The sequence below is a fragment of the Zosterops lateralis genome (genome assembly GCF_965231275.1).
Source record: "Zosterops lateralis genome assembly, chromosome: 5".
In the NCBI taxonomy this organism is placed as follows: Eukaryota; Metazoa; Chordata; class Aves; order Passeriformes; family Zosteropidae; genus Zosterops; species Zosterops lateralis.
Genome location: NC_139766.1, coordinates 72,619,396 through 72,637,742, shown reverse-complemented (window position 1 = coordinate 72,637,742; position 18,347 = coordinate 72,619,396). Strand labels below are relative to the sequence as shown.

Genomic DNA, 18,347 nt, shown 5'->3' with positions numbered 1-18,347 from the left:
GTGCATTCTACTGATGTTTACACAGTTGTTAAATGCTGTAACACTGAGTCCACTCAGGAGTGAAACTGGGAGCTGCATCCTGGTGCCCTGATAATCCAGGTAATTGCTTCTTTGATATTGCACTGCAACTGGTTGTAAGTGGGATTTGCTAGAGAAAATACAGAAGTAAATAGACCTGTATGGCTGGAAAAACACTGCTAAAAAGATACCTGTTGGTGAACATTTAGGGAGATAGCCAATAAAGCAGCAGGAATGGAAGGTTTTTAAAATAGTCCGAGACTTGCTGTAGACCTCTTTTTTTTTTTTTTTTTTTTTTTTTTTTTTTTTTTTTTTTTTTTTTTTTTTCCTGTGCAGCTCAGTGCATACTGCCTTTCATGGCTCTTTTATGAGCATTGTTATCTTGAGTTCTGCAAGCTGAAGTTAATTGACAATGCTGGTAGCCAAAGCTATTGCCCTAACAGAGAATGCATGTAGGCAGAAATCTAAATCACACTCAAGTTGTAGAAAGGATATCTCTGTTGCAGTATAACCAACAAGTTGTCCCAGGAAAATGCAGGCAGTATGTTAATCTTCCCACTTGCTGCCTATAGATTTCAGCCAATTTCTTGCCAGTGGTTACTTTTAATCTATTCCCTATATGGAAGGATTTTTGTCAAGGTGGAAGTCAGACCAGTCACTGATTTTTCAAGACTTATTTTGTTTTATTAAATCTTGTCCAGAGTTAAATACAGGAGCCCTTGCTACAAGGGAAGGTAATTGTTTTACAGACCTGGTCTGTAGGGAACTTAATGGAGATGGCTTTTAATAAAAAGCCTCTAGAAGGATGCTGTGATTTAATTGAAAGGCCACCCCACAGAGCAAGGCAGAGGCTAAAACAGGAGGGTGTGGATTAAGCCCTGCATTGTCAAGTGGGGCCATGGCCATGCCATCCTGTGACAGCAGTTTTCTGGCCCAAATGGGTACCTGTCCCAGCAAGTCTTTCCTGGCTCCTGCTGGTAGTATTTTCTGGAATGCTGTGAGGGGCTTCCCAGCTGTGTGCCAGCAGGCAGCCCTGCCCTTGTAAGGGCTCCATGTGTCTGAAATGAGACTCACAGCTGGTGCCTTGCTGTTCTTTATGTTCAAGAGGAGCTTACAGGACCTGCCAGCAGCACTCTGGGGACACATCAGGGTGTGCCTGGCAGCAGGCTGTGGGCAGTGCTGGACTGAGTAACTCGGCTCCACTGGAAAATCACTGGAACCAGGAAAAACTGTGCTACCCAGGTGGAGCTGGGAAGATGATTGAAGTTCCTAAGCAGTCTTTCATTGACAAAAATCACTAGATGAGCTTCTCCTGCCCTTGTTTTTAAGTAAGTGCATTGGTTTGATGTTGATTAAGAGTGACAGCAGTGCTGATCCTTTTCCTTATCTGGTGTGGTAGACATGAGCTCTGTAACTGGCTTCCTATGGTCAAGGGCAGGCACATGTTCTCACCTAGGAGAGAAACTGGGGCTTGCACCGAGGAGTATTGTGGAGCTTTGGCAGACAGCTGTTTCTCCTAGTTTGATGCAGTGCCTCATGCTCCATTCCCAGCATGCTTCTTCTAGTGAGGCGACACCACCTGGTGCCAGCCTGCAAAGCTGCCTCTTTCTCTCCCTGGATACAGCCACCTGCTAAAGAGCCTGTGCTAGTAGTGCACTAAAGCTCGGCCAGGGAAATTCAGGCAACAAAGTCTCGAGTTTCTCTTAGTATTCCCATGTCTGGGTGGCATGGTTGCACACAGGGTATGGGTTTATGTAGATGTGCTGAGTGCCTTCATGAAATCCTGACCAGATTTGGCAAGTGGGAGATGAGAAAGCAAGTACTTCTCTGCTCTGCATCTGGTCTGGTATTTTGTACATGGTCATAAGATCACCAGAAAATAGGAGATGACTGATTCCAAACCCCAGAGATATAAAATTATGCCAAGGTGGGTGTGTGGGGGGGAAGTGGGAAGGTGTGGAAGACTTCATGACTTCTTATTGTAACTGTTATAGTTTTGGGTTTGGTTTGGTTTGGTTTGGTTTGGGTTTTTTTGGGTTTGTTTTGTTTTGTTAAAAAAAAAAAAGGGAAGACAAACAAACCCCACAAAACCAAAACAAAAAAAAAAAAACAAAACAAAAAAAAAAAAAAAAAAAAAAAAAAAAAAGGCCACCAGCAAAAACAAAACCAAGCAACAACAAAAACCTCATAACTCGAATGTCCTCCCACCACAGTAACAGGTATTTCCCTTTTGTGGCAGCCTGATGATTTAGGGGTTTTCTGGAACACATTGTTGGAAAGGGCTCCTTTACAGCCTACATCCTTAACTGCTATAGAAAGCATCAGTGTAGTAGCAACTTAAATAACCCTGAGGCATAAAATCAGAAACAGATACTCGAGGTTGCTATAAAAACAGGCAACAAAGAAGCTCTGAAAAACTATTGTTATTTCTAGAGAATTTCTGTGAGCATAAACACCCAAGCTGAAGTGGAAGTGACCATACCGAATCTTCAGCCGTGAGAGGCTAGGTCTTGCAGCTTGGTCCACAGGAGAGAAACAAAAACCTGCCCTCATCATCAGCTGGGGAGCTGCTCTGTGGGCAAGGACAGAATTGTGGGCAGTTTTACTTCATCTCCACAGTCTTTGATTTATGTTTGATAGAGTAATGCATTGCCATTAGCTTGCCAGTTTGTTGTGACTTCTACCTGCAGCTTCAAAATCTCTTTGTAAGGTTTTCCACCTCTTTTTACTCTGATAATAGATATTGGGACAATCTGGAAACTGGTCTTTAAATGTCCAACTGCATGTCCAGGGCTGGTGAAATCTGACTGGCAGTTCCTAGCATGAGGCAAACACATAAGCAAGCAGAAGCAAAATGTCATACACAGATATGAGTGGATTTATTGAAGAAGAATCCGAGGTCTAGGCAGTTTGCTGGCAAAACTCAGCTAGAAAATTGGGATCGGAGGAAGCTTTACCAGTTCCATGGCTCCAAAGTTATGTCATGGTTCTTTAATGCCATACAGCTACCGTAGGGCTGGTAAATGCTTTCAAAGATGTGTTTACCTTGCAGGCAGACACAGACAGTATTTGGCAGAACAGCCTCAGATAATATTTAAGCACAGACCACAGCATGTGGCAAATAACTGTTAGCAACTGCCTGAAGAAACGCCTTAAAATAAGCAGTGGTTAATTCTGATGGTTAATGAAAAAGCAGTTAGAGTGTTGCAATTTTACACTTACTGAAACATTTAAGAGCTCTTCAAGGGAAATGACAGTAAACTGTGGTGATATAAGTCTTGTGTTTATCTAGATCTTACCTTCAGGTACCTCCTTAGAGTTTGTCAGCACAGGAGCCATGTGGAGCTCAGAAGTGTGAGACTGCCCTAGAGGGAGAACAAGTCAAACCACGAGACAGTAAAGCTTGGGGGGGGCATTTGTTCTAACATCAGTTTTTGCTGGGGTTAGCCTGGAACCCCTCGTTTGTTTGTTTTTTTTTTTTTTTGACCTAAAAATTGATGTGCAGAAGTAGAGATACTTGCTTAAAAAAAAAAAAAAAAAAAAAAAAAAAAAAAAGTTCTTGGGTTTAGGGGATGAGGGTTGGGTAATAATTGTAATTATTTCAGTGGAATTCATAATAATGAAAGTGCTCTAGAATGAACCTGCTCAGACAGCTATTGGAGGTTGGTTTTCTTGTTTGTTTGTTTGTTTGTTTGGATTGTTTGGTTGTTTTTTTGTTTTGGTTTGGTTTTTGGGTATTTTCCCCCCTAATTTACTAAAGGACTAAATTCTTAAGAAGCTTGCTGGAGTTAATTGATTGGTAGAAATGTCAGGTCAGAGGCCCCTGTTATGGTTTGACTGGCAGTGGCTTAAACAGATCCTAGCAAAATGAAGCAGTGCTTTAATTGTAGCTGATGCTTTTAAGTTTAAATGAAGCTTTGTTTCCTAAGGTCACTATAATACCAACTGCAATTTCTTTTCTAAGGAAGTGAGGTCCAGGGGTATTTTAGATTACCCTGAAAAGATTCTCATTTAGACTACAGGAATGAAAACACATACTTGTCAAAGGATTTGCCCCAGGTCACCTGAATTTAACTTCATTATCTTAGCAATGCCAACTTCCTTAAGGAGATATGATGCATAATGGAGAGTTTCATTAAAGGATATATGTAGCTAACATAAAAGCTGCTTATATTTGCAGAATTTCCAAATAAATCCTGATGTGAGGATCAGCACTTGGAATAAATGCCATGATACCAAACTCTTGAGGCAAGAAGGGGACTTGGAAGATCCCAGAGGATACTTCATCGGTGTCTGAAGTGGGTCTACAGCATCTGTGCATACATGAGGACTATGTCACTCTGTCTCGATCGCGCCAGTCAGGCTTGAGTGAGCCAAGGCTAGAAACCAGCACCATTCTGAGTAGTTAACATTTAATGGGAACATGAAAAGGAATGAGGTGTAGGACACAACCATGACAGCTGCCTGACCTTGCTGTTTCTTGATGCCTCAGGTGAGCACCACTTGAGAGAACCCAGGTACTGAGTGAGCTGTGAGCATGACAGTTTACCTACCACTTGAGTACTTCTGCAGAGAAGGGTTTCATCCAGGGCAAATTTTGTATTGAGAGGCTTCTTTTGGTCAGAAGAGTGTGTTTTGAGCAGTGTGTTCTTGAGCTGTGGGGGTGCCCAGCACTAATCCTGTTGCCTATCCAGAGGTTTGGCCAGTATGTGGTCTGTAATGCTCTGTGTTGACACCACTGTGTTAGAACTCTGCTACAATCCAGGGTGTCTTTGAGGATGAGGAAAAAACATTGACTGTGGGATTTTTGACCAGGCATCCAGTTCTTTCTCAGCAAAGATGAAGAAGAGACTTATGCCATTCTATGGAGTCATAGTACTTTTGAATTCAGAAGCACTCAGCTGGGGCAAACTGTGCTCTGGAGAAATTATTTCAGTTTGCAGTGGTATTAAGGGCTTCCTTAAAAAAATTGATGGAGTGTCATCCATGTCATAAGTAATGGTAACAATTTTAGGACTTAATACTAAGGGATTTGAAATCTTCAAAGGCTCAGACAGTGACGACAGAAGAGTGTTCCTGCCTGTATGAGCTCGTCTCTAAATTCAACATGTCACAAGAAGGTGTGCAGAAACATCTCAATAAAAAATTCACAAAGCAGTCTGAGTAAAAGTGTGCTTCATTTCAGATGTGCACCAGCACCACTCCTGCTGGCCTCTGTAGTGGGTTGCACAGAAGCTAACACTCTTTCTGAGAATGTGCTGATACCTGTTCAGGGCCAAAGCTTATACACTTAACTTACTGCCTGAAGTAAAAAATACTATCCAGAGTAATTACCCCAAGAAATGTATCAGAAATAGATATTTAGAAATAATAATTCCAATGCAAATATTTCATTTGTTTAAATATTCTGTCTCTCCCCCTGGAATTTTCCTATGAAAATGAAAATTTCCAGGCCAGTCCAGGCCCTGCAGTGATTGTGTTTGACAGCAGCAGGAGAACTGACAGCCACTGTTCCCTCCCACGTTTTCAGTATAACAGCACACCCAAACTGAGCTTGGATTATATATATTCACTGGATCATTCCTGTATTGCATTAACAAGCTTTGACACTAATGTTAATGCTTCATTAGAAGAAACATGAAAAGTAGGCTGGTTCGATGTGCATTTAGCACTGAAAGATTTCTAGCACACACAGTGAGACTTTCATTGCTGCTTGACAGCTTTTGCTATCTCAAACCTCTGCTCAGTCACAGAAGAGGTGCAGCCAGCAGTGCTGCTTTCCCTCCCTTGGCTGTACTGGGGTCCTGGTGCAGAGACTGATTCTTTGTGTACAGGCATGGACATTTAATTTTCAGGCCTGTTTCGTTCGGGGTCTGCCTCGGCAAACGCTGCAGAGGAGCACAGAAACGGAGGACTGTGGCTTTGCCGGGCTGTTGAATGGGGCAATAAAGCAAACATTCCTGGGGCTGCAGAGCTTGCGGAGAGTTTGGAGGGGAGGAAGTTGTTGCTGTCTCGTACGTGGCAACCCGATCTAAATCACCGAAACTTAACATCAGCGAGATGAAGCGACAAGACCACTTGTTTTAATAGCAGTAAAACCCGCCCGACCCGGGGAGTCCCGGAGCAGTGGCACTTCGGGCGGGAGGGCGAGCCGGGGCCCTCCGACCGGGCGCAGTTTTTCGGCAGCGAGCCGGGAGCGAAGGAAGGGAGCCGGCAGAGAGCCGGGAGCGGATATGTGTCCTTGGGCGGCGAAGAGGGACTGCAGGGGACAGGGACCGCTGGGGACAGGACTCCCCGGCCGTGCGCAGGGCTCGCGTGGCCAGCGGTCCTGCCGCGCTCCGCGAACTGAAATAAAGCCCAGGGTCGGGTCAGTCGGGGAGCTCTCGGTCACAGGCACCCTTGTGTTTTCAGAGCTTGGGGGAGCTGACAACCTACGTCACGAAAAGAAAAGAAGGTGCTTTTCATCCCTCTGGCACGTTGGGAGTGGGGGAAACACAGACACTGCACACGGCCACTGGGCCTTGGCAGCTCCCTCCCAACCTGTGCTTTCTGATTCCCAGAGATTTTAGGGACTGCCTGTCTCAGAGGATGGTCAGAGTAATAGAGATTTCCTGTGACTGGGTGCACCACACCTCCTTGGCAAGACAGTAAAACCACCCCGGTTTCAGGTCACCGTGTCCAATTTCATATCCAGGTTTTTTCACATCAGTGGCAGTTTCTTGCCAACAAGTTCATAATATCCCTAAGCACCATATCCATCAGCCCAAACTGGTCCACAGCTGCAGCTGTCAGCAGAAGGGTGAATTTCTGCTTTGTAGTGCCCCGCTGGTGCTCCAGCTGATGCCCAGGCACAGCCCTCATTACCCGTGGCAGGGATGTGGCAGGTGCTTGGTACTGTGGCTCTGCTTCCTATTTCCAGCTGGACTCTGGGGCTGAACCAGAGAGAAACACCCAGGTCTCAGCTACTAAAGCCTTATGTGCACAGCTGGATTTTAAAGACTCACACCCTCCAGGACTAACTGGCTGTCCCTCAATCACAACTGAGTTTCCTTTCTTTTTGAAGGGCCAGAATTGTTCTCTCCTGTTTCTGATTTCTTTCCAGGCTGTGGAGATGCACACACAACCCCTGGCACAGCCACACTGAGTTCCTTTCTGCTGCTGTCTTGGGTTGCAATGCAATATGCAAGCACATGTATGTATTCTATTGCCATCTGTTGAAACCAGTTGGGGAAGTATTTGTCTTTATTTCTTCTATGACCCATTCCTCATAACTCTGGGGGGAGGGGGCGGCCAGCTGTTAAAACCAGGTAGGGCAGTGTTCTTTATCTCTCTCACAACCCATCCTCCCTCTGGGGGATATCTTCTGTTAAGGGGCCATTAAGGCTCACCACATGACTGATAAAATCACATCATCCCATTATGAAATGCTCCACACAGTGAGAGAAGCCAAGCATTCCCACCTGAATAAAACCTGAGATTCAGAACACTAGGACAGCCTGTTTTCCACTGGATTTCCAAAGGAAGACCGGACCCATCTCACTACCACTGGACCTTCAGAGAAAACTACACCCTTCTACAGGATCATCACTGCTCCAACAGAACCACTTCTGTCACTCCAGCAGGACTTAATTGCACTACTACCAACACCCTGACCAACAGGGTGTCAGGTTGTATTCTGACTCTGTCAGTGTTTTCTTTTTTGTTTGTTTGCTTTTTTGTACTATTACATTTTTAATTTTGTTATTCCTAGTAAAGATCTGTTACTACTATTCCCATATCTTTGCCTGAAAGCCCCTAAATATCAAAGCTATAATAATTCAGAGGGAAGGGGGTTACATTCTCCATTTCATGGGAGGCTCCAGCATTCCCTGGCAGACACCTGTCTTTCCAAACCAGGACAGCTGTGCTGTCTGGGAAGCTGTCTGACAGAGCCACAGATTCTCAGGCAGCTGGTGAGTGGCTGTGACCTTCCTGGAGATGTGCAGGGCACACAGTCCTTCCCAGAGTTAAAGGAGACTTTTTCCCTTTGGCTCTGAGCTTCTGCAACTCTCAGTTGTTGCAGTTCTCTGTTGGGCAGCTGCTGTGGACAGCAGGGCTATGTCCCATCCAAGTACAGGCAGCCACATTTGCCCCTCTGTCTGTGACACCACCACTGCCAGGACAAGCCCCACTCCTTCCCATGACCAAGGCAGGAGATGAGACACACAGACTTCCCAGTTGCTCCCCATTTCCCATGTGGGTGCCCACCCCTCCTTATCTCCTCGAAGAACAGATTGCTCTGGATTACTTCCATTTTTTTGAGAGAAACTTTGATCCTCCAGGAGGAAGGTTTTGCCCAGCTCATAACTGTTGCCTGCTGGGGCCTGGCTTCCCACATCTCCGTGATGCCAGGTGTCCTGCCTGCCCCTCTCTCCTGGTGCCTACTGCAGAAGGCTCCTTGCAGAAGGCCCTGGCACGCTGTCATCCCTATGAAGCTGGGGAAGCTGGCACAGCTGGGATGAGGGAAACTCGGGCTTGTCAATTTGGTCCGTGCCTGCCAGGAGATTCGAGTTTTCCTCCAGCCTTTTTTTATTTTGGTTTCGGTTTGTCTGTTTGCCTGTATTTCTAGGTTTTGTTAGTGTTAGCTTAAAGGTAGCTTTGGTTTCTGTTGCAGTTTCTGCAGTGCAGGTCTCCAGGGGATCCTCATTCTGGGAGTTTAGGGGATGAGGTCCAGCTCTGTGTCCCCAGATGTGCCGTGGTCAAGCTCCCTTTCCCCCAGGGCATGATGGGGAGGCTTTGCCTGGGGTAATTCCTGTCCCCACAAGAATTACCCACCCTGGTGTGGTGGTTCTTGCTCCCAGCACCTGATGGCCATCTTAGGGGAGCACTTGCTCATGAGTTTTTCCAAGGCTTGTGCCTGGCTGATGCTCCGTTCCCCAGGCAGCAGGGAAGAGCAGCGATGCCTCTCATAAGGAATCGTGAGTGAACCAAACTCGGCAGAACCAAACCAAATTCAGCCGAACCCAGCGAGCAGCATCAAGTTCAGCCAAACCGAACCGAGCTCAGCCGAACCCAGCAAGTGGTACCGAGTTTAGCCGAACCTTACAAGCTCGGCCGAACCCAGCATCCCGCTCTCTTGACCATTAATTAGCCTGAATGCAGTCACTGCCTAATGAGCTCCCGCCCGACCCCGCGCCCCCGTTGGTGTCCGTGCGATGGCCGGGCCGCCCGCGGGACGCGGCAGCGGGAAAACACCGAGAGCTTTGGGTGTTTAACGTGAGGCAGCGCAGCCTCGCCTTCCCGCGCTGCGCCCCGGCCCGGCCCGCGCTGCCCGTACGGAGCCGAACCGAGCGCAGCTGAACCGAGCGAAGTTAAGGAATACAGTAAAGAGAGGGACATGAGAGAAGCGGGGAAAAGCAGATTTATTAGAGGGTAAAGAGGAGTCAAAGCAGTTTTGCGATATGAAGTTCGTCGGGCTGAAACAGCACAGGGAAGGCAAGAGGAAAACAGAGGCAGGAAGATAAATAGGGAAAAGCTAAAAGCCCATCACACGCGCTCATTAATGGTCACGAGAGCAGGAGGCTGGGTTCGGCTGAGCTCGGTTCGGTTCGCTTGAGTTTGTAAGGTTCGGTTGAACTCAGTTCAGTTTGGTCCAGCTCGTAAGGTTCGCCTCGGTTTGGCTGTTTTGATTTGGTTCGGCCGAGATTGGCGTGGTTCGGCTCAGTTCGGCTGAGCAGGGCTCGATTCGGCTCAGCTTCAGACCATGAACTGTGAAATGCGTGTGAAATGCCACTCAGCTGCCCCGTCTCCAAGCTGAGCCTTTCTGCCAGCAGCGGCCGTTCGGGGAAGAGGTGGGATTGCTTCTCCCCGAGAATGATCAGGGACCAAACCTGGGTGCCACCGTGGGCTGACACAAGGACATTCTGGGAGCTGGCGGGGCCCTACGGCGACACAGGGCTGGGGATGGGAGGGGCTGTTCCACTCTGCCGCCGTGTTCGGCTTCGTCACAGGCAGAGGTGCCACGGCCAGCGAGCAAGAAGGAGCCGTAGGTGTGGCAGCTCAGCCGTGGCAGCGGCCCCAGGTCCGCAGCGGGGGGCAGGCCCGGCATATCGGGCTGCTCTAGGGGCGCCTTCCACGGTCCCGGCTCGGGTCTATCAGGATGCGCCGTAGGGGCGCTCCCCGCAGTACCGCTGTGAGTCCCACAGGGAGCGCTGCGGCGGGAGCTCGGGGCCGCAGCTGCACTTGGGGAGCGGGCGGTGCCGGGCGGCGGCGGAGCGCCGGTGACGAGGCACCGCTCGAGGCCTGCGCCGTGCCCACCCCGCGGCCTTCCCGGTGGGAAGGCTCTGACTGGAGCTGTGCTACCCCCGGGAGAGGCGTGCGCGGTCCCCGCGGCGGTGCTGGGCTGTAATGGGGAGCTGGACGCTGCTCGGGCGCGTGCTTGGGGCCGCCGCTTAGGGCAAAGGGGCCGGGTTTGGGCTTGGGCTCCTGTGCTGTGAGCCGGTTTCCCCCTCCTCCCCTTTGCAGGCTGCACTGTGCTCGTGGAGAGACCTTTGGATGTCTGCGGGGATGGACGAGGCGTTCCGGAGCTCGAGCCCAGGGTGAGTACGTGCTCTCCCACCGCGGGGCTATCCCGGCCTGCGGCCTCTCCCGCAGGAAAATATGACACGGTAGAGAAGGGAGTCAGGCGGTGCTCTGGAACTTTGAACCTACACAAGTGTTTTCCAAATGTTTTCGCAGAGATTCAGCTGTGGGGGAGCTGCAGAGAAGGCTGCTCAGCACAGCTCCCCAGAATGGGCCTCCCCCGATTGGACTCTCGCAGAGGATGGGGCAATTGCAGCCACCGGGTCGTTCCTGTGAAGTTAGGAAACTCTGGGGAAGGGTTTCCTGACTGTCCCTGTCTCCAGGTAAGTCGAGCCTTGTTGTCCAGAGGCTCTGCCTGAGTAGCCCGGCTCGGTTCCTGCTCCCAGGCTCCCCGGAGGGAGGCAAAGCCACCAAAGTGCAGGTCAGGCTGTTGCCATAAGGCCTCCGTTAGCAGTAGTTAGGCTAAGGAGTTGGTTCCTGTGCAGGCCCATGGGAACCAAACCTGAGAAATGAGGCCTGAGAATCTGCAGATACAAGGAGCAATGTTTAAAAGACAGTAGAGCATGTAGTACATATAGGTATACAAATTACTTGTGAAATATGATTACATGGTTACCAATAAAATGTTTTCTATGGTGGGAGTTAAGCTTAGAAAATTAACCTTATTTTAGCTAAAGCAAGCGTGCAAAATTTATAGCCGTTAGAAAGGTTACCTGGAAGATGAATGTGAATGTTTGGAGTGAAGTATGTGGGATACTGCACGTAGGCTGATGAAGTAAGACTTGTAACAAAGGTATAAAAGATGAGCATCTTTTGTAACCAACTCGGGGCGCTGACTTTGAGACATTAGTCCTCAGGTCCCCAGGGCCCTGAATAAAGCACCGCATAAACTGACACTCTGTTGGTTTGTGTTTTCTCTCGGGAACGGGCAGCAAGGCTGGAAAGGGGCAGCCGGAGCCTGCAGCCACAGCAGGGGGAAGGAGAGGAGGCAAAGCCTCTACACCAGCCCTGGGCCCAGCCTACCCAGGAGAAGCTTCTGAGAGGGACCGCGGCCTCTCGCTTTCCCGGGAAGCTGCAGCCGGTGGGGGGTGGGGGGGGGGGGGGTGTGTGCTCAGAGAGGTGGCCCAGCACTGCAGAGAAAAGGGGCAGGTAATGGCCCACAGGGATTGACTGCAGTCCTTAAAAGCAGGGTTTGCTTTCACCCTGCATTTTGCTGCCTGCAGGGACCTGTGGTGTGAGTTGGGAGCTCCTGCTGGGCCAAGAGCCGCATCTTCCAAGAGGCAAAGCTGCAGCCTCTTCCTCACCAGGGACTGTCTCCATGCAGGAAACAGCACAGGGGACTGGCCGAGGGGCTGAGCCTGGGACACGGCCCCAGCAGGAGCAGCCCTGGGCACAGTGGCACAGCAGGATGAGCCCAGGTGAGGAGGGCAGCCTCAGCACAGCACCAGGAGAGGCTGGAACAGGAGGATGAGCCCAGGTGAGTGCTCTGACCCAGGCAGCTCTGCTGTGCTCTTGGGGAATGCGTCAGGATCAGGAAGGAAGGAATACCCCAGATGCACATGAGCTGAGGAAGTTGTGCCAGGCTATGGCTGAGGAGAATGTGCTGTGCTCTCAGCCTCTGGTGCTGGCCAGTTTGGGGCTGGCACCACTGCCAGGGTTGTGGCTGTGCCCTGCTTCTGCATTGTGCCTAGCTGTTCCTTGGGAAGAAAATGGTTGTGCTTGTGGTTCCTGGTTGTGTGGCCTGTTCTGTTGTGGTTTGGGGCTGTGCTGGCAGTGCTCCTGGACAATGCCCTGGCTGCAGGGGGATCAGGACAGGAATGGGGGCTCGGATTCAGCTGTGCCCAACAACTGTGGGAGCCATTGCTGGGAAGGGAGCTGAGAGAAGGTGCTGCACCAGAGCTGCCCGAGGTTGGCTTCTCCCCACACCATCAGCAACCACCCACTGCGTGCTGCTTCTGCTGCTTTGGCTTCTGGTCGCGGACAGGCTGGGGACGATCCTTGTAGTGGTGTGGTTTTGGTTTTATCAGTTTTATGTATGTATTTGTTCTTTGTATTAAGTTCATTTTTATAAGTTATAATGGTTTGCCCCATGCCACCCATGTTCCATCCTCATTGGTTTCATCCCAACCCCAGTTATATGTCAATCAGAAGTTATCCAGCCCCTGGGCCTTGTCTGTCACTTTGGGGTCTCTCCCAAAAGTCTGGAATGTTCCAGGAAAAACCCCAAGTGATTGGACAAGACTTCAGCTGTCTCCCCACCTGAGTTATTAATTTGTTACTGTGTATGTCATTTATCCAGAGAGCCATGCCCCTTTGGCCCCTGATTTGTCCCCAGTTAGACCCAGCCCTGAGCTCCTCCCCCCAATAAAAGGTGTTGCATTCGGGGGTTCAAAAAAAAAAGATTCTTTTCCCTCGCTTCTACCCCGCCCGCTGCTTCTGCTGAGGGGTGTCTGCTGGGGCAGATACCCTGATGAATAAAGCCAGCAGTTAACCCAGAACAGCCTCCTCTTTTTTCCTGCCATCATTGCTTCACTCCTTGAAGCAAGACAAGAACTCACGGGGTCAGTGAGGTTCATCCTGCTACCGAGCCGTACCCTCATACTGTCGAGGTGTCAGGGCTAGCTGAGGCAGAGAAAGACACCTCAACAGATCCTGTCCTGCTCGCCCTCCTGGAGGGCTTCTGGTTGTTCTGGGCCCTTTGTGGCCTGTTTCATTTGATATTTAGTGTTGGGCCTGGCTCAGCTGTGTTTGATGAATGTGCCCTTTGGCATGTTCTGGCTGGGATCAGAGTTTGTGCTGTGCTGGGGTCAGTGATGTTTATCAGGATGTGCAGCACAGTCCGTGGCTCCCCACTCCTGCTCTGGGGCAGGCTGAGGGTGGCCAGGGGAAAGTGCTGGCCACAACCCACCCTCAGCCCCAGTAAAGTTTGCTGCCTGGTTCCCAAAATGCCCCTCACTGAGCAGAGGGGCTGCAGCAATCTGTGCCTCCTCCTTTGCTGTTCTGGGCAGAAATGTGCATTTTTTTGGGCAGAGCCCTGAGCTCTCCCGTTGTCATTTCTCCTTCCCCTCCCCAGGGCACAGCCCTGGCAGTCTGTGCCCAAAGCAAGGGGCAGCAGGGAGGGAAGGTTTGTCCCTGCCTGGGAGGCGAGAGGTGTCTCCTGTGGGGCTGTGCTGTGCCCCCTGGGGATGCTGACTGACCCCCTTTTTGCAGAGACAGAGGAGACACTGCTGTACCACGTCCCCAGGAGAGCCCCTGCCTCACTTCTGCCCTCAGGGATGGGACTGGGAGACACCTGCACACAGAGAGTGGCACTTGACACGGCTTCAATCCCTGATGAAAGAGGCTGGGCTCCCTGCTGCTCTGAGCTCCTGATTAGAGACATCCGCGCCTGGCTCGGAATCCGGAGTGCACTAATTCCGGATCCAGCCATAAGACGTTCCTGCTGCAGCTAAACTCAGTTCTCCCTCAGGGACGCCTGTGCTTGTTACAGCTCCACCTGATGGACACTCTGGACAAGAACTGTTCCTGGTTGTCACAGCTCCTGCTGATGGACCCCCCCCCTGCTGGCTTAGGTCCGGACTCAGGTGATTTCTATTCCTTCTTTCACTTGCAGGTATTACCCAGTCCAACTTGCTGAGCCTCCAGCTCTGGCTATGGCGTTTTTTTTATTCCAGCTCTGGCTCTGAGATGCTCCAGTTGATGGCTGCTCCAGTTCCTTCCAGCTCTGGCTTAATAGCTGCTTTTTGTTACAAGCCAATTTAAAGCTGCAGCTAATTGGAACTATTTGGGCTTTTGGCCAAGTTGTAAATCACTCACTGTCATCAACTGCATATAACTATTAATTGTCATAAGTTATTGTTTAAATCTAAGTCATAACTGTTGTAGTGGTTGTACACATTAAACAGTTGTACATGGAAAAAGGGGCTGAAAAGTGCTTTTTGCTCCTGAAACTATCTCAGATGCTTGAAACAGCCTGGTGCATGCCAGCATTCCTAAGTCTGAGGACTGAGGCAACTGGACCCCCTCTTCTGGGGAGGGTTCGTATCCCCAGCCCTCCCACTCAAAGTTCCCAAGCCACTGTTTTGGGGCTGAAAACAGCTGAGCTGCTGTTTCCAAGTCTCCAAAAAGTGGCACTTAATCGTTTTTCTGAGTCCTAGAAACACTGGACTGGACCTCCATTTTCAAGAAGAGAAAATGCAGTACTTAGGTTTTTTCTGAGCTTCAAAAAGGCACTGCCCACCCCATGCTTCTGAGCCCCAAAAGCAGAATATTGAGGTAGTGTCTTTCTCTTTTGAAGTGGGAAAATGCAGGACTTAACTTTCACCTTCAAGAAAATGCAGGACTTAGTCTGTGTTTTCACCTTCTGAGAACAGAGCCTAAGTGTTGCAGTTTTGGGCCTTGCAACCAAGTTCTGGGGGATGATTTTGGGTCCCAAAAGCACAACCTGATGTTTGGGAAGCTCAGAAAAAAAAAAACTTAGTTTTTGCTTTTAGACGTGAACCCAGAGGACTTAGTCGCCATTTTCAACTGTGGAAAATGCAGGACTTAGTCCCTTTCTGGGCTCCAAACCTTCAGCATGTTCCAAGCATCCAAAACAGGGCACTTGGCAGTTGGGCAACTCCGTGAGCCCATGTGTGATGCAGTAGTGGGCAGCTGGAATGGAGCGTTGCCCACCCACCACCTCATATCCAGTCTACGGGAAGTGCTTGGGAACTGGGATGGAGGCATCCTCCATGCACGGTGGGTCCTGTCCTGTGTCTCTGTGGGGCAGCACAAGCAGATGTGGGGAATCACTTTATTCAAGTTTATTTCACCTCCAGACAGAAAGAGCTGCAACACCTCCCACCCCGCCCGGGAACACAGCCCGGCCAGGTACACTTGTTTCCAGGGGAAAAGCCCTCGCTCAGACCTCACACTCCTCCAGGGGTACCATGTCCCCGACATCCCAAAAACAGCCCCAGGAGGAACCTCCCCCCTGTCCCCAACCACCCTCAGAGGAAACTCCCTCACCCGCTCCCAAACCTGCCCCCGGGGAAAGCCCCGGGGCAGCGGCAGCAGCTGCTGCTCTTCCCAGCCCGTGCTGCCTCCGGGACTCGCCCAGAGCCGCAGGAACCCCCGCCACTGCCCAACCTGCACCGGGAGCGGCAGGACCCGCCGGCCCGAGCAGCGGGATGGGACTGTCCCCGCTTCCCTCGCTCCCGGAACTCCTTGCCTGGCCCGCGGCAGCTTCTACCGCCACCGGCCCGGGGAGGCTCGGGCCGTGAACTGCCCCGGCCCCCGCTAAGGCTCTCGACTCCCGCCACCCTTCACCTGCTCGCGTAGCCGCTGCCACTCCCCATGCTGAGCGCGGAACTGAAAAAATAATTACCTCTCTTTCCTCCGCTGCTTTTGTGGCCCCGCGCAGGCGCCGCCCGCCCCGGCCCGAGCCCGCCTTGCTGCCGGTCCCGCCCCGGCCCCGATACCGGCCCGCCCCTTGACCTGCCCCGCCCGGTCCCCGAACACCTGTGCGGGCGTCCCGGCTTCACCGTCCGGGCCTCTGTACGAGAATCCAAGTCCGGTGCTGCCCCGGGAGAGGAGGGGCCGCGCTCCCGCTCCTCTCCGTGCCGGCCCCGCTGCTGGACCCTCCTCGGGGAAGCTGATAGCTCACGGCCCCGGCCATCCCTTCGTCCGGCAGCCAGGGAGCCCAAAGGGAAGGGCGGGGGCTTACACAGCCGTAAGGGGAGCCCGGGGTTTAATGTGAGGGGCCGCTGCTTTCGCCGCTTTCCCCCAGAGCCTGAGCCCGGCGTGCGCTGCCCTCAGGGAGCCGAACTCGGCCGAACAGAGGAGAAAACCGAACCGAGCCCTGCTGTGCCGAACCGAGCTCAGCTGAACCCTGTGGAGAAGATAGCTGAGGAATGGGTAGAGGATAAGGGACACAATAGCTCGTAGACTAATATTGTAACTAGAAGCTAGGACAAGGCCAGCATGAGGATGAGGGAGAGAAACTGAGATCATGAGAAAAGAGGAACTCAACATTACAAGGCGATACAACTGTTGCAATATGCTGTTATAGCATGAAGTAAGCTATTGTGTAGTCACTACCAATCAGGAGCTTGGCTTTTGCAATATGTATGAACTAATTATTTAGAATATAAATGTAAGCGAGAAAACAAATAAAATTGAGCCTGATTGATCAACATCGGTTGAGTCAGTCTCCCTCCATCCAACAGAACCCAGCCTCCTGCTCTCGTGACCACTAATGAGCGCGTGTGATGGGCTTTTAGATCAAAGCATTTTCCCTGTTTATCTTCCTGCCTCTGTTTTCCTCTTGCCTTCCCTTCTGTTTCAGCCCGATGAACTTCATATGCCAAAACTGCTTCGGCTTCTCTTTACCCTCCAGTAAATCCACTTTTCCCTGCTTCTCTCATGTCCCTCTCTTTATTGTATTCTTTAACAAACCACTCCTGACCTGTAAGCTTTGTTATCTTTTTTTCCCCAAATTTTGGCTTAAAAATGATAAACTAGAAATAATTCTCTCTTATTAATAAAACATTTTTCACCTCTGGATATGCCTGAACAGCACATCCCCAAAGGACTGTACTGACTCTTCCTACCAGAATTGTATGTCAGTATTTTTCTAACCAATACCAAATCTAAGGCCACCTCAGCTGAACAGCAGAACCAAATGTGCATCCACAGGGATAAATGTGTCTGTGCTCTGCACACCGTGTTGTGTACATCTTGCCAAGGTCATAGGACAGGACCTGCTGCTGCCACCTCACTGAACATGTCACAAGCATATCAATCACCCTCCTGACACTATTGCTCCCAGATATTGTCCTTTTTCCAGGGCCCAGAACTCATCAAAAGGAGTGAGAAAATGCTATTGGCATAAGGAGCTTCATAGTTCATGGGAAGGCCCTCGCTGGAGAAGTGTTGACACAAATGGCACAGGGAGCATTTAAACCAAGCCAAGTGACAAAAAGCCTCATTTAATTCAAAGAGAGGCTGTAAGGAAATGGAAATTCAGGGTTTGGCTGTGGCCACCATCTTCTGGTATGCAATGTTATTTTATTATCCTGAGTAGTCACAGACCAAAACAGAGAAAGGCATTTTAAATCCTAAGCTTATGGAGTGTAAGTGCAAATGAGATGAAATTAGAAAAAATCTGCTTGTAGCCACTTGTAAATTACTTCTCAATCACTGAATAATTATTTTTGTAATGCTGGCCTTGAACTACAGCATGTAAACTCAACAATAAAGGCTGCTCTGGCTTGTTGTAACATTGCCTTTAAACAGAGAAAGATTATCTTGGGCACCTCAAATAAGGTGAGAAAGAAAAAAAAGTAAAACGTCACAGAAAGGACAGGACAGTGCTGAAGCACTTGGTCAGCAGGGAAACACACAAATTCGGGTAAGATACAGACTGTAATCACTGTTTCTGGGATTAATGGCTTCGGGTCCAAACTCGAGTGAGCCCCATTTCCTCTGTCACCTGTGTGTCCTGGCTGTGTTTCCCTGAATGTCCCGTAATACTTTGGAATAAATTCTTCCCCTGCTCTTATCTGTATTTCAGAAATGGTTCATTTAGACAGCACAGCACACACAAAGAACAAACCACAAAACAGTCACAGCATGATTTCACTCACCCCAAAATCCTGGCCAACAGCATCAGGTCTGTGTCCTATCCCAGACCTCTCTTCCAGCAGTTTTCAGTCCCAATTCAGCAAGATGAAAGAAATGAAAAGGATCCAAGTCTTGGACATCAGATGGTGAAAAAAAGGGCTTAT

At 50.1% G+C, this 18,347-nt stretch overlaps 1 protein-coding gene across 1 annotated transcript in view; it reads right to left on the bottom strand.

Annotated features, from left to right (window-relative positions):
• Positions 1-18,347, bottom strand: part of BMP2K (BMP2 inducible kinase) — a 136,662-nt gene that overhangs the window by 70,319 nt on the left and 47,996 nt on the right. The window lies entirely within an intron of this gene.